General features: G+C 37.6%; 1 protein-coding gene and 1 pseudogene across 5 annotated transcripts in view; one reads left to right on the plus strand and one right to left on the minus strand.

The window, feature by feature from the left end:
* Positions 1-14,425, plus strand: part of DLG2 (discs large MAGUK scaffold protein 2) — a 2,219,272-nt gene that overhangs the window by 1,373,109 nt on the left and 831,738 nt on the right. The gene's annotated exons all lie outside the window — the stretch shown is intronic.
* On the minus strand, positions 2,684-2,766 carry LOC136170182 (U2 spliceosomal RNA; annotated as a pseudogene).

Below are 14,425 nucleotides of genomic sequence, written 5' to 3' on the forward strand. Positions count from 1 at the left end.
AATACTTATATCAGACAAAATACGATTTAAAATAAAGACTGTTACAAGAGACAAAGAAGGAGACTACATAAAGATCCAAGGGATCAATCCAACAGGAAGATATAATCATTGTAATTATATATGCACCCAATATAGGAGCACCTCATTATATAAGACAATGCTAACAATCATAAAAAGAGAAGTCAACAGTAACATAATAATAGTGAGATACCTTAACATTCCATTCTCATCAACAGATTATTCAGACAGAAAAGCAGTAAGGAAACATAGGCATTAAATGATGCACTCGACCTGATGGACTTAATTGACATTTATCGGACATGCCAAAAGCAGAAGAATATGCATTCTTTCCAAGTGCACTTGGAGCAGTCTCCAGGATAAGTCACATGTTGGGCCACAAAGTAAACCTCAGTAGAGTTAAGCAAATTGAGATCATATCAAGCATTTTTTCTGACCACATTGCAGTGATATTAGAAATCAACTAAAAGAAGAAAATATGTACAAAATATAAATCCACGGAAGCTAAACAGTATGGTACTAAGCAACAAACAAATCACTGAAAAAATGAGAGGACATAAAATATCTGATCATTGTGAAAACATGATCCAAAACCTATGGGACACAGAAAAAGCAATTCAAAGGGGAAGACTTATAACAAGATGGTGGGGTAGAAGGGATATTTCAATATATATATAGCAAGGATATTTCAATATAGCAATACAGTGTTACCTCAGGAAACAAGAAAAATCTCAAACAACCTAATCTTACACTTAAAACAACTAGAGAAAGAAGAACAAATGAAACTCAAAGTTAGTAGAAGGATAGAAATCATAAAGATCAGAGCATAAATAAATGAAATAGAGACAGAAACAATAGGGAAAAAATCAGTGAAACTAAAAGCTGGTTCTATGAAAAGATAAATGAAATTGACAAAACCAGAATCTTCGAGGAAAATAGGGAATGACCCCAAATCAATGAAATTGAAAATGAAAAAGGAGCGGTTACAGTGAACACGACAGAAATGCAAAGCATCATAAGAAACTACAACAAGCAACTATATGCCAATAAAATGGAAAACATAATAAAAACGGACAAATACTTAGAAAGGTGCAGTCTTCTAAGACTGAAACAGGATTAAATAGAAAATATGAACAAACCACTCACAAGTACTGATGTTGAAACTGTGATTAAAAAATTCCAAAAACAAAAGTCCAGAACTAAATGGCTTCCCAGGGGAACGTATCAAACATTTAACACAGAGTTAACACCTATCCTTATGAAACTATTTCAAAAAAATTACAGAGGAAGTAAAACTACTAGACCCATTCTATGAGGTCACCATTACCCTGATAGCAAAACCAGACAAAGATACCACAAAAACAAGAAAAATAGAACCCAGTACTATGGATGAACATAGGCACAAAAATCTTCAACAAATACTAACAAATCAAATCTAACAACACATTAGGAACATCATACAACATGATCAAGTGGGATTATCCCAGGGATGCAAGAATATTTCAACATCCACAAATTAGTGATACACCACATCAACAAACTGAATAATAAAAGCTATATAACCATCTCAGTAGATACAAAGAAAGCTTTTGACAAAATTCAACACTCATTTATAGTAAAAAAAAAAAAAAAAAAAAAAACTCTCCAGAAAGTGGGCATAGAGGTAACCTACCTCAACATAACACAGGCCATATATGGCACATCCTCAGCAAACATCATACTCAACAGTGAAAAGCTAAAATCATTTTCTCTGAGGTCAAGAACAAGAAAAGGCCTTCCACTCTCACAATTTTTTTTTAACATAGTTTTGGAAATCCTAGCTGTGACAGTCAGAGGAAAAAAAACAAAAAGGAATCCAAATTGGAAAGGAAGAAGTGAAACTGTCACTGTTTGCAGATGACATGATACTATACCTAGAAAGTCCTAAAGATGCTACCAGACAAATACTAGAGTTCGTCAATGAATTCAGGCAAGTTACAGGATACAAAATTAATACATAGAAATGTCTTGCATTCATATACACTAACAATGAATGATCAGAAACAAAAATTAAGTAAATAATCTTATTTATAAACACATCAAAAACAATAACTAGAAATAAACCTACCTAAGGAGGCAAATGTGGGCTTCACTGGTGACTCAGTGGTAAAGAAACTGCCTGCCAATGTTGAAGATACAGGTTCGATCCCTGGATTGGGAAGATCTCCTGAAGAAGAAAATGGCAACCCTGTCCAGTATTCTTGCCTGGGAGATCCCATGGACAGAGGAGCCCAGTGGGCTACAGCCCGTGGGGTCACCAAAGAATCAGACACAACTTAGCAACTAAACAACATCATCAGCAAAGGAGGCAAAAGACCTCTACTGTGAAAACTGTAAGACACAATGAAAGAAATCAAAGATGACACAAACAGATGGAAAGATACATCATGTTCTTGGATTGGAAGAATCAATATTGTCAAAATAACTATACCACCCAAGGCAATTGACAGATTAAATGCAGTCTCTATTAAATTACCAATGGCATTTTACTAGAACAAAAAATTTTTTGAATTTCTATAGAAATACAAAACACCCTGAAAAGTCATAACAGTCCTGAGGAAGAAAAGCAGTGCTGGAGGAATCAAGCTCCCTGACTTCAGGCTATCCTTCAAAGCTACAGTAATCAAAAAAGTATGGTACTTGCACAAAAATGGAAATATAGGTCAATGGATCCTACACTTGATCTTAGCCAAAAGGCCGAGAAGCGATAAAATATAGGTCAATGGAACAGATGTAAACCCACACACGTATGGTCAATTAATCTATGACAAAGATGGCAGGAGTGTACAAGGGAGGTGGTTTCTTCAGTAAGTGGTGCTGGGAATACTGGAAAGCTACATGTAAAAGAATGAAATTAGAACATTCTCTAACACCATAGACAAAACAAACTCAAAATAGACTAAAGACCTACATGTACTATTGGATACTATGAAACTCTTAAAGGAAAACATAGGCAGAACACTCTGATATCAATCACAGCAAGATCTTTTTCAACCTGTATCCTAAAGAATGTAAACAAATGGGGTCTAATTAAACTTAAAAGCTTTTGCATGGCACAGGAGACAATGAAGCAACAAAAAAGGCATTAATCTCCAAAATATACAAACTGCTCATGCAACTCAGTATCAGAAAAACAAACAACCTAATCAAAAAATGAGCAGAAGATCTAAATAGACTTTTCTCCAAAGGAGACATATAGATGGCTAAAAGGCTCCTGAAAAAATACTCAACATCACTAATGAAGAAATGTAAACTAAAACTATGATGAGGTGTCACCCCACACCACTCAGAACGGCTTTCATCAAAAAGCCTATAAATAATAAATGCTGGAGAGCATGAGGAGAAAGGGGATCTCTCTTACACTGTTGGTGGGAATGTAAATTAGCACGATCACTATGGAGAAATGTATGGAGATTCCTTACAAAACTAAAAATAGAGCTACCTTATGATCCAGTCTTCCCACTCATGGGCATATATCTGGAGAAACCATGATTCAGGAAGATACATGCTCCCCAGTGTTCACTGCAACACTATTTACAATAGCCAAGACATGAAAGCACAGTAAATCCACCAGCAGTTGAATGGATAAAGATCTTATCCATTATATATATGTTATTTATATATATATATATATATATATATATATATATATATATATACATATAAATTTACCCATAAATATATTTATTGACTATGCCAAGCCTTTGACTGTGTGGATCACAATAAACTGTGGAAAATTCTGAAAGAGATGGGAATACCAGGCCCCCTGACCTGCCTCTTGAGAAATCTGTATGCAGGTCAGGAAGCCACAGTTAAAACTGGACATGGAACAACAGAATGGTTCCAAATAGGAAAAGGAGTGCATCAAGGCTGTATATTGTCACCCTGCTTATTTAAATTGTATGCAGAGTACATCATGAGAAATGCTGAGCTGGAAGGAGCACAAGCTGGAATCAAGATTGCCAGGAGAAATATCAATAACCTCAGATATGCAGACGACACCACCCTTATGGCAGAAAGTGAAGAACTAAAGAACCTCTTGATGAAGGTGAAAGGGGAGAGTGAAAAAGTTGGCTTAAAGCTCAACATTCAGAAAACTAAGATCATGGCATCTGGTCCAGTTCACTTCATGGCAAATAGATGGGGAAACAGTGGCTGACTTTATTTTGGGGGGCTCCAGAATCACTGCAGATGGTGACTGCAGCCATGAAATTAAAAGATGCTAACTCCTTGGAATGCAAGTTATGACCAACCTAGACAGCATATTAAAAAACAGACATTACTTTGCCAACAAAGGTCTGTCTAGTCAAGGCTATGGTTTTTCCAGTAGTCATATATGGATGTGGTAGTTGGACTATAAAAAAGCTGAGCACCAAAGAATTGATGCTTTTGAACTGTGGTGTTGGAGAAGATTCTTGAGAGTCCCTTGGACTGCAAGGAGATCCAGCCAGTCCATCCTAAAGGAGATCAGTCCTGAGTGTTCATTGGAAGGACTGATGCTGAAGCTGAAACTCCAATAGTTTGGTCACCTCATGCAAAGAGTTGACTCATTGGAAAAGCCCCTTATGCTGGGAAATATTGAAGGAGGGAGAAAACGGGACAACATAGGATGCGATAGTTGGATGGTATCACCGACTCAATGGACATGAGTTTGGGTAAGCTCTGGGAGTTGGTAATGGACAGGGAGGCCTGGTGTGCTGCAGTCCTTGGGGTCGCAAAGAGTCAGACACAAATGAGCAACTGAACTGAACTGATATATGTATATATATTTAATGGATTATGCATGTATATTAGAATATATAATAGAATATAACTCAGTCACATTATAGAATAAAATGGTGCCATTTGCAGCAACATGATTTGACCCAGAGATTATCATACTAAGTGTTTACTATACTAAGTGAAGTAAACCAGAGAAAGACAAATATCGTATAGTAGCGTTTATATGTGAACTCTATCAAGATGATACAAATGAATTGATTTACAAAACAGAAACAAATTCACAGAGCTTGAAAACAAACTTATGGTTATAACAGGGGAAATATTGGGGGATGGATACATTAGGAGTTTAGGATTAACCTATACACACTACTATATATAAAATAATCAAGAAGGATCTACTGTATAGCACAGGGAACTGAACTCAATATCCTGTAATAATCTAAATGGGAAAAGAATCTGAAAAATATATATATGTGTAACTGAACCACTTTGTTACACACCTGAAACTAACATGACCTTGTACCCTGATATAAAATAAAAATTAAAAGAAGATACAAAAAAATGGAGAGCCCTGACCTATGTTGATAAAATTAGATGCCAGTACTAAACACTACTTATTATTTTGAAGAGAAAAAAGCAGCAACCACAGGGTGGCCTGTGTCATAAATAATCAAGAAGTTTAAAACACCTGGTCTGTCTAACCATTCTGATTCTGGTAAGGCTTTCCAATAGAAATTGTGAGTTGAGTGAGCTCATTATAGGTAATAAAGTGCGCTTGCCCCCCCGTTAACTTGGTAAAAAGACACAGCCACAGCTTACAAAGCTGACCTTGCAAGGTACAGGCCCCTCGGTTCAGACACAACCATGTTAAGGAAATGCCCCTTCAAGAGTTGTTCTTCTGACACATGTCACCATTTATGAGTTGTAATTCAGTTAATGAAAAAGAGAGACATAGCCTGTAGTTAAGGATTTTGGCCTAAGGGCCCCAGGCAAAACTGAGAAAAGAAATTTGTAGACCAGATTACTGCTGGTCTGGGGTTGACCTTTAGGCAGGTCATTGTAGTAATCTGGGGCTTAACGTAATTAACTGAAGTGAAGTCGCTCAGTCGTGTCCGACTCTTTGCGACCCCATGGACCCCACCAGGCTCCTCTGTCCATGGAACTTTCCAGGCAAGAATACTGGAGTGGGTTGCCATTTCCTTCTCGAGGGTTAATGTAATTAGAAACAGTCAAATATCTAAGCTTTTCCCAAGACCTCCAGAAGCTTCCCATCTCACTGACAATGCATCTCACCAAGCTTTCCCCGTTTATCTTAATGCCTGTTGCTCTTACTTTAAGAAATATATTGGTCAAAAGTTTAATTCAAGTGTATTTGATGGCAACTCAGTTTAATAAATGTCTGCTTTGATGGGGAAGTGATCTGGCTCCTTTAAAATGGAGCCTTATGTTGACATGGCCAAGAGCATAGATTTGTCTTTCAACAGAATTGGCTCTTGAATTTGATTATTAACACTGCCTCTTCACTAGCTTTGTGAATTTGAGGAAGTTACTTAAACTCTCAGAGCCTAGGTATTGTATCTTGTAAAATGGGGAAAATTGGAAATAATTTCACAGCACTGGTAAGAGAATTATCTGAGCAATTTCATAGATGGTGTAATAAATAGGAAGAAAAATAAACACTAATACTTTTTGAACCATATACTGGGGACAGTTTAATTTTTTATATGTTAATTTATGCATTCTCATAATAACCTTGTCAAATGTATTGTCATCTCTACTTTACAGGTGAGGAATCTTAGGCCAAAGAGGTTTTTAACTTGTCCAAGGTCACACAGTGTGCAGTAAGAAAATTGTGTTATGCTCCCTGCCTCTCAGTAGTTGTAATAAAATTTAATTTGCTGAGTTACTCACTTAAGAGACTGAGAAAGAGACAAAAGCAGTGAAGGTCAAACAGAGCGTAGTTTTACACCTCATTAATAAAAGGTCAAAGAGCTACAAAGAGAGGAAAATTGTTCCACAGTGTGGTAAACAGGAAATTTGAAAATGTATGAAATATGTGTTGGAAAGTTAAAACAAGCTTGAAAGAGACCCTAGAAGTAGTACTAATGATGTCACTGTGTATAACAAATAATAAGTAAGAATTGAGAATGAATGATTTGGGACAGATTGGGTGAGAATCCTGAACAAGCTTGTATGTATTGTATTTTATTTAATTCTCAAAACATATGTGAAGGAAGCAATATTTTTTAAACCTCATGAAACAGATGCTTTGAAGTCATGCAGTTCTCATGACTCGTGTCATTAGTTAAAGGCAATTGGACTTGAACTCAGGTCTTCTGCCTTTTCCCTCCTAATTGGTTGTGTCATTTGGGGCAAGTTTTTATAGGCACTGCTGGAGCTCCTTGTCATCTGTCAGATGAGGGAGCTTATCTATGTGATGGCTTTAGTCCCTTCATATTTTAATTTTTGTTTATGATCTCAGCATTCCACACTGCATTTAGGTGCTGTGATATGGTCATATAACAAAAATTTTTGAGTGCCTCCTATATGTCAGGGACATTTGAATTCCATCATTAGGATCAAACAAATTTTCAGTGTCTTGGAACTTATAGTCTAGTCGAAGTATACAATAAACAAAGAGGAAGTTATAATAGTGCTGTGAAGAAAATAAACTGAAGTGATGTAAGAGTGGGATTGGAGAGGGTAGTGGCTTCTTTAGAAAGAGAATTTAGAGAAGACTTCCTGGAGGAAATGCCATTTAAATTGCAATCGAAATACAGAAAAACACACAGTTATATTTTCAGTATTCCTGTTTTTTTTTTCTTTTTTCTTGCTCTACCTAGTCCCCGAAGTCTGACTTTCATTTTCATTTTTTATTTCTCTTGCTTGCTCCTTCATTCCCTGTCTTAGGCAATAACATCACCTTTTACTAAACTGACCAAGCTATTTTACATTTCCAGAGGTCATCCTAACTTCCTTTTGCTTCATAATTCTGCCCTTATGTGGTTACTAATTCTTGCATAGTATGTTTGCTTAATAGTTTTGTTTCTGTTGCATATTCTTTTTTAGTCTGGGCATCTTTACTCTTTCAGATTCCTGCAGTTGACTCCGAACTTGGCTGTTTCTTGCTTTTCCTTCCAAGTCCATGTAGCTCTCTGAGTTCTTATAAAAACCAGTTACGGTCCCATCATTTAACTACCCAAAAACCTTTCATGGCCCTTAATTGCCTCATAAAATCTAAACATTTTAGTATGATATTTAAGGCTTTTTACTAGTGCCTGTCTTCCCTTCCCAGTTCTTCCTACCTTCTTTCCCACAATATAATCTGTGTTCCCACTACACAGAAGTTCTCTTGGTTTCTTGGACGCACTGTATTCTTGATGATTTTCATGCACATGTTGGTCCTTCTTTGATGCCCTTTCTCCTAGTAATCTCCTTCCTTTCCTTCAGTAACCACTTTACATCTTTAATGAAACCCTTTCATATTTCTGTATGTGTTATGCTGAGAATTAGAATAAGTGGCATACAAATCCCAAAATAAGAGCAGAGAAGAGAACCTCTCACATAAATGAAATTGGAAGCTAAACAACTCATAATTAACATGGGTTTCAGGTACCTGGAGTCATTCTATCTTAACCTTTTCTAGAATTTTAGCACAAGAATCCCTGTTTCTTGATCACCTCATGGCTCAAACGGCTGCTATAGTTCCAACCATTACATCATATTTCAGGCAGCAGCAAGGAACATTAAGAAGAATGTTCTCCCTATTTTTAAGGACACTTCCAGAAGTTACACACAAGAGTCAACTCACATTCATTGACTAAAAATAGTCATGGACTATACCTAGCTGAAAGAAGCTAGGATATTTAATTTTTTTATTGTGGTGACAGTTTATAAGGAGAAGCGAATAGATATTCACAAGCAGCATGCTCTGTTTATTAATAGCATTCTGTATATTAGTGTTCCTTATGAGGAGACTTTTTTTCTTTTAGTGTTTATCTTTTAAGTTATCCTTCCATCATAGCTCGTACTTGTTATAGAATAGAAGACATCTTGTTGTTGCCTGTGATATGGACCTTGCCTTTGTCTCTACTATTACCTTCTAGGATGGTTCATGCTCCTTAGTATCCATTCTATCTGGATTCCCTAGTGGCTCAGTGGTAAAGGTTCCACCTGCCAAACAGAAGATGTAGGTTCAATCCCTGGGCCGGGAAGATGCCCTGGAGAAGGACATGGCAACCCACTCCAGTATTCTTGCTTGGGAAATCCAATGAACAGAGGAGCCTGGCAGGCTATAGTCCAAGGGGTCACAAGAATTAGACACAACTTAGGGACTTAACAAAAACACACCTTCTGTCTAAGGTTTCTGTTTGTCTATTTCACACTTTTGTAAAGTTGCATGAGTTCTTCCTTTGAAGTTTTCTATCCCACTCATATCTCTAGTCTATGAACATTCTCCTTGTTTATCCCCTACCCATCTGGGGTTGATCATATTTTCAGTTATTTGTTCACATACTCTGCTCCCAACTAGACCACAAACTCCTTCAACGTACAGACTATGACTTATTTGTTTCTAAATCCTTAGCACCTAGATTGGTGGGGGAAATGGCAAACCACCCCAGTATTCTTGCCTGGATAATCCCCATGGACAGAGGAGCCTGGGAAGCCATAGTCCATAGGATCACAAAGAGTCAGACACAACTGAAGCAACTTAATATTAGCACCTAGAACAATGATCAGAAAAAAAAAAAAAAAATCACACTCAATGTATTCTTGATAAGTGAGTGAAATGTGCAATGAAGGTATATATTTAGCAATTTATTTCCATATTTTTGCAAACATTTGTTTATTAGTAGTATGTCTAATATCAAGCAGCAAGCTTTATGCTGAGATATAGCCATGTGTAGGATAAGGATTGTCTCTCAAGGAGCTTAAATTCATGATGAGGGAGATAGGCCATAAACAAATAGAATAATTCTAGTTGTAAAAAGAGATTAATACAAAGGGGAAAAAAACAATCTGTTTATAATGCTGTGGGGCTACTAGCATGACACATTTCAGTTATTTGTAAAAATTTCAGTTCTTATTTGTGTTGCATTCTTCATGAAAAAAATAGATTAAGAAGTTTATGTTATATCATGACAAGTTCATGCCTCTGAGTATGGTTACCACCAAGAGAATTGTTAATTAGCTGCTTTTTTGAGTTCATTGACTTGAAAAATTATAACATGCCAAGCTTCGGATATGGAGATTAATGTGATTGCTGACATTAATGGCTTAAAATAAATTATTGTGGTGAATTAAACTCAATTAAAATTTGTGGGATGTTCATCTCTGTTGACTGGCTAAATGTTTATAATGAGAAATCCTTACTTATTCATAAATTACATTTGTTGAGTGCTTGCTCAGTACTGGGTGCTGTTTTAAATGCTTTACCTTCATTAATTAATTTAGCCCTCACATCAGCCATTTTAGTTAGATACTGATCTTATCCTCCTCTTACAGATTAAAAAAAAAAAGACTCAAAGATAGGTTAACTGATTTGGTCAAGCTCAGGTAGCTGGTAAGAGAAGGAGCCACAACCCAAACCCAAGCAGGCTCTGTGCTCTGCACCCTGGCTGCTCAAAAGGGGAAACCTCAGACCAGCAGCAGCAGCTTATTGGCGCTGCTGTGAAAATGCAGACTCAGGCCCACCCTGGAACTGCTGAGCTTGAATCTGCATTTTTTTAATACAACCCTCAGATAACCCAAATGCATTTCACATTTGGAGAATTCAGGCTGTAAGCCATTATTCTGTACTACTTTTGTTGCTGTCATCTAGTTGTGTCATCTAGGATTTAAGTTGTGACTCTTTGCAACGCCATGATCTGTAGCCCACCAGGCTCCTCAAGGATTTCCCAGGCATCTTGCCTGGGAGTGGGTTGTCATGTCCTTCTCCAGGGGATCTTTCCGACCCAGGGATTTAACCTGCGTCTCTTGCATCAGCAGGTAGGTTTTTTACTGTGGAGCCACCAGTTCCACCCTGCATGTGTGCCCAGTAACTCAGTCTAGGCTTCCTGACCCTTCCTCTAAAGTGCCAGGTGTTTGTTAGCTATTGATTTCTGGGCCATATACTTTGTATCTTCTTATAGCTCCAGCAAAGTAACATTGGAAATGCTCCCAGCCACTTAAGAGCTCCCTCAGAGACTATGCACTTTCCATCTCTTACATTTTATATTGTAGTGCTCCACCCACTCTGGACAACTGGTTGCTTGTTGAGATTTAATTGAAGTATTTGTCAGAAATACTGACACCATTAACCCCTGTTTTGTGAAACACATGGGTCACATGGATTAACAGCAATGTGGTATCAGCTCTTCATTAAAAGTGGTTTTACTATTATATTGGAAAAATTTGGAAGCGGGAGGTTAAATGTCACAGCAGAAAGAACATTTTAAATCCTCCATTGATTTTCTTTCTCTGTGTTTGCTCTTTTTTATTACAGGGATACCTGCCAGCATCATTTTCTTCCTTCTCTGGTTTATAACTTTTCCATTAAAAAGTAATTTGAAAGACAGTGTAGCTAGAGAGTTTTATCTCTACCTTTCTTATAGCACTTTATCATTTTGTCTCATAGTTACTTGAGTGCATACGATGGTATAATTACAGTCTCCAACTTCTTTAGAGGGTATGTGAGAAACCTGGAACTGTGGCAAATGGTTCTTTTTTTTAAGTAATTCATCTGATCTTTGCAACAACATTGTCTTGGAAATGTGACTCTGATCCTCATTTAACACACGAGGAAACTAAGGCTGAGAGTTTTAAAGTGTACCCAAGACTCACAACTTGTAACTGTTGGAACTGAGCTTGAACTCAGGGAATGTTACTGGAGAGTCCACATGCTTGACCAGTGTTCGACACCAACCAGCCATTATGAATAGCAAGTGTACAAATGGGCAGAAACCCTAGTAGGATTTACACACCTTTTTTTGCCAGATTCTAAAAGACGGCTATTATCTTACTTGTGTTTCTAAATTATAATTTTGGTCTCACAAAATTGTATTTTTAAATGATAAATGTTTTAATACCTTATTCTTCAAACAACCCCCTTTTTCTGTCATATGTCATATTGGATCAGTCTGTGTAGCATTGAATTAGAATCACATGGGTGTCAACGTTGATGATCACTTAGCCAAAATTCAAAGAACCACTTGGACTTCTTTTCCCCTAAATGGACTGGCATGGACCACTGTTAAGATTAAAACTTTGATTAAAATCTGATTGCCAGTTGATAATAACTAACAGAACAGTTGCCAAGAAGCATCAATTGAGTAAGTGCCAATGAGGTTTAATATAAATGTGTCAAGGGCTCATGTGCCAAAAACAATTAGTCTCTAAATCACTTTGAACCATAATAAGTTTATGATCAATGCAATTAAAAGAGGCATGATTGGATCTGATTAAAAGGCAGTAGAAGAATTCTGGAAAATGTTCCTAAATAGTCAAAATCTTTTCTGTGAGTTAGTTCTTCGTATCAGGTGGCCAAAGTATTAGCGCTTCAGCTTCAGCATCAGTCCTTCCAATGAATGTTCAGGGTTGATTTCCTCTACTATTGGCTGGTTTGATCTCTTTGCTGTCCAAGGGACTCTCAAGGGTCTTGAACACCACAGTTTGAAAGCATCAATTCTTTGGCTCTCAGTCTTTTTTATGGTCCAACTCTCACATCCATATATGACTACTGGAAAAACCATAGCTTTGATTATATGGACCTCTGTTGGCAAAGTGCTATCTCAGTTTTTTAATATGCTGTCTAGGTTTGTCATAGCTTTACTTCCAAGGAGCAAGAGTCTTTTAGTTTTGTGGCTGCAGTCACCATTAGCAGTGATTTTGGAGCCCAAAGAAAGAAAATATGTCTCTGCTTCCAAATTTTCCCCATCTGTTTGCCATGAAGTGATGGGACCAGATGCCATGATCTTCATTCTTTGGATGCTGAGTTTTAATTCAGCTTTTTCTCTCTCCTCTGTCACCCTCATCAAGAGACTCTTTAGTTCCTTTTTGCTTTCTGCCATTAGAGTAGTAGCATCTGCATATCTGAGGTTGTTGCTACTTCTGGCAAACTTGATCCCAGCTTGTGATTCATCCAGCCTGGCATTTCCCATGATGTACTCTCCCAAAAAGAGATGTCCTTTTCATTAAAGGGGACTGGAATGTAAAAGTAGGAAGTCAAGAAATACCTGGAGTAACAGGCAAATTTGACCTTGGAATACAGAATGAAGCAGGGCAAAGGCTGATAGAGTTTTGCCAAGAGAATGCACTGGTCAGCAAACACCCTCTTCCAACAACACAAGAGAAGACTCTACACATGGACATCGCCAGATGGTCAATACCGAAATCAGATTGACTATATTCTTTGCAGACAAAGATGGAGAGACTCTATACAGTCAGCAAAAAACAAGACTGGAAGCTGACTGTGGCTCACATCATGAACTCTGTATTGCCAAATTCAGACTTAAATAGAAGAAAGTAGGGAAAACCACTAGACCATTCAGGTATGACCTAAATCAAATCCCTTACAATTATACAGTGGAAGTGAGAAATAGATTTAAGGGACTAGATCTGATAGACATAGTGCATGAAGAACTATGGACAGAGGTTCGTGACACTGTACAGGAGGCAGGGATCAAGACCATCCCCAAGAAAAAGAAATGCCAAAAAGCAGAATGGTTGTCTAAGGAGGCCTTACAAATAGCTGTGAAAAGAAGAGAAGCTAAAGGCAAAGGTGAAAAGGAAAGATATACCCATTTTAATACGGAGTTCCGAAGAATAGCAAGGAGAGATAAGAAAGTCTTCCTCAGTGATCAATGCAAAGAAATAGAGAAAAACAGTAGAATGGGAAAGACTAGAGATCTCTTCAAGAAAATTAGAGATACCAAGGGAACATTTCATGCAGATATGAGAGCAATAAAGGACAGAAATGATTTGGACCTAACAGAAGCAGAAGATGTTAAGAAGAGGTGGCAAGAATACACAGAAAACAAAGAAAGACAGCACTAAGTTGTGTCCCACTCCTGTGGACTGTAGCCCGCCAGGCTCCTCTGCCCATGGTATTTTCCAGGCAAGAATACTGGAGTGGGTTGTCATTTCCTTCTCCAGGGGACCTTCCCGACCCAGGAATTGAACCCACATCTCCAGCATTGCAGGCAGGTTCTTTACCAACTGAATACACAGAACTGTAACAAAAAAGATCTTCATGACCCAGATAATCACGATGGTTTGATCACTCACCTAGAGCTGGAAATCCTGGAATGTGAAGTCAAGCGGGCCTTAGGAAGCATCACTATGAAAAAGCTAGTGGAGGTGATAGAATTCCAGTTGAGCTATTCAAATCCTGTAAGATGATGTTGTGAAAGTGTTGCACTCAATATGCCAGCAAATTTGGAAAACTCAGCAGTGGCCACAGGGCTGGAAAAGGTCAGTTTTCATTTCAATCCCAAAGAAAGGCAATGCTAAACAATGCTCAAACTACTGCACAATTGCACTCATCTCACACGCTAGCAAAGTAATGCTCAAAATTCTCCAAGCCAGGCTTGAATAGGACATGAACCACGAACTTCCAGATGTTTAAGCTAGATTTAGAAAAGGCAGAGAAACCAGAGATCAAATTGCC

This window comes from Muntiacus reevesi, chromosome 5, assembly GCF_963930625.1.
Source record: "Muntiacus reevesi chromosome 5, mMunRee1.1, whole genome shotgun sequence".
NCBI classification, from domain to species: Eukaryota; Metazoa; Chordata; class Mammalia; order Artiodactyla; family Cervidae; genus Muntiacus; species Muntiacus reevesi.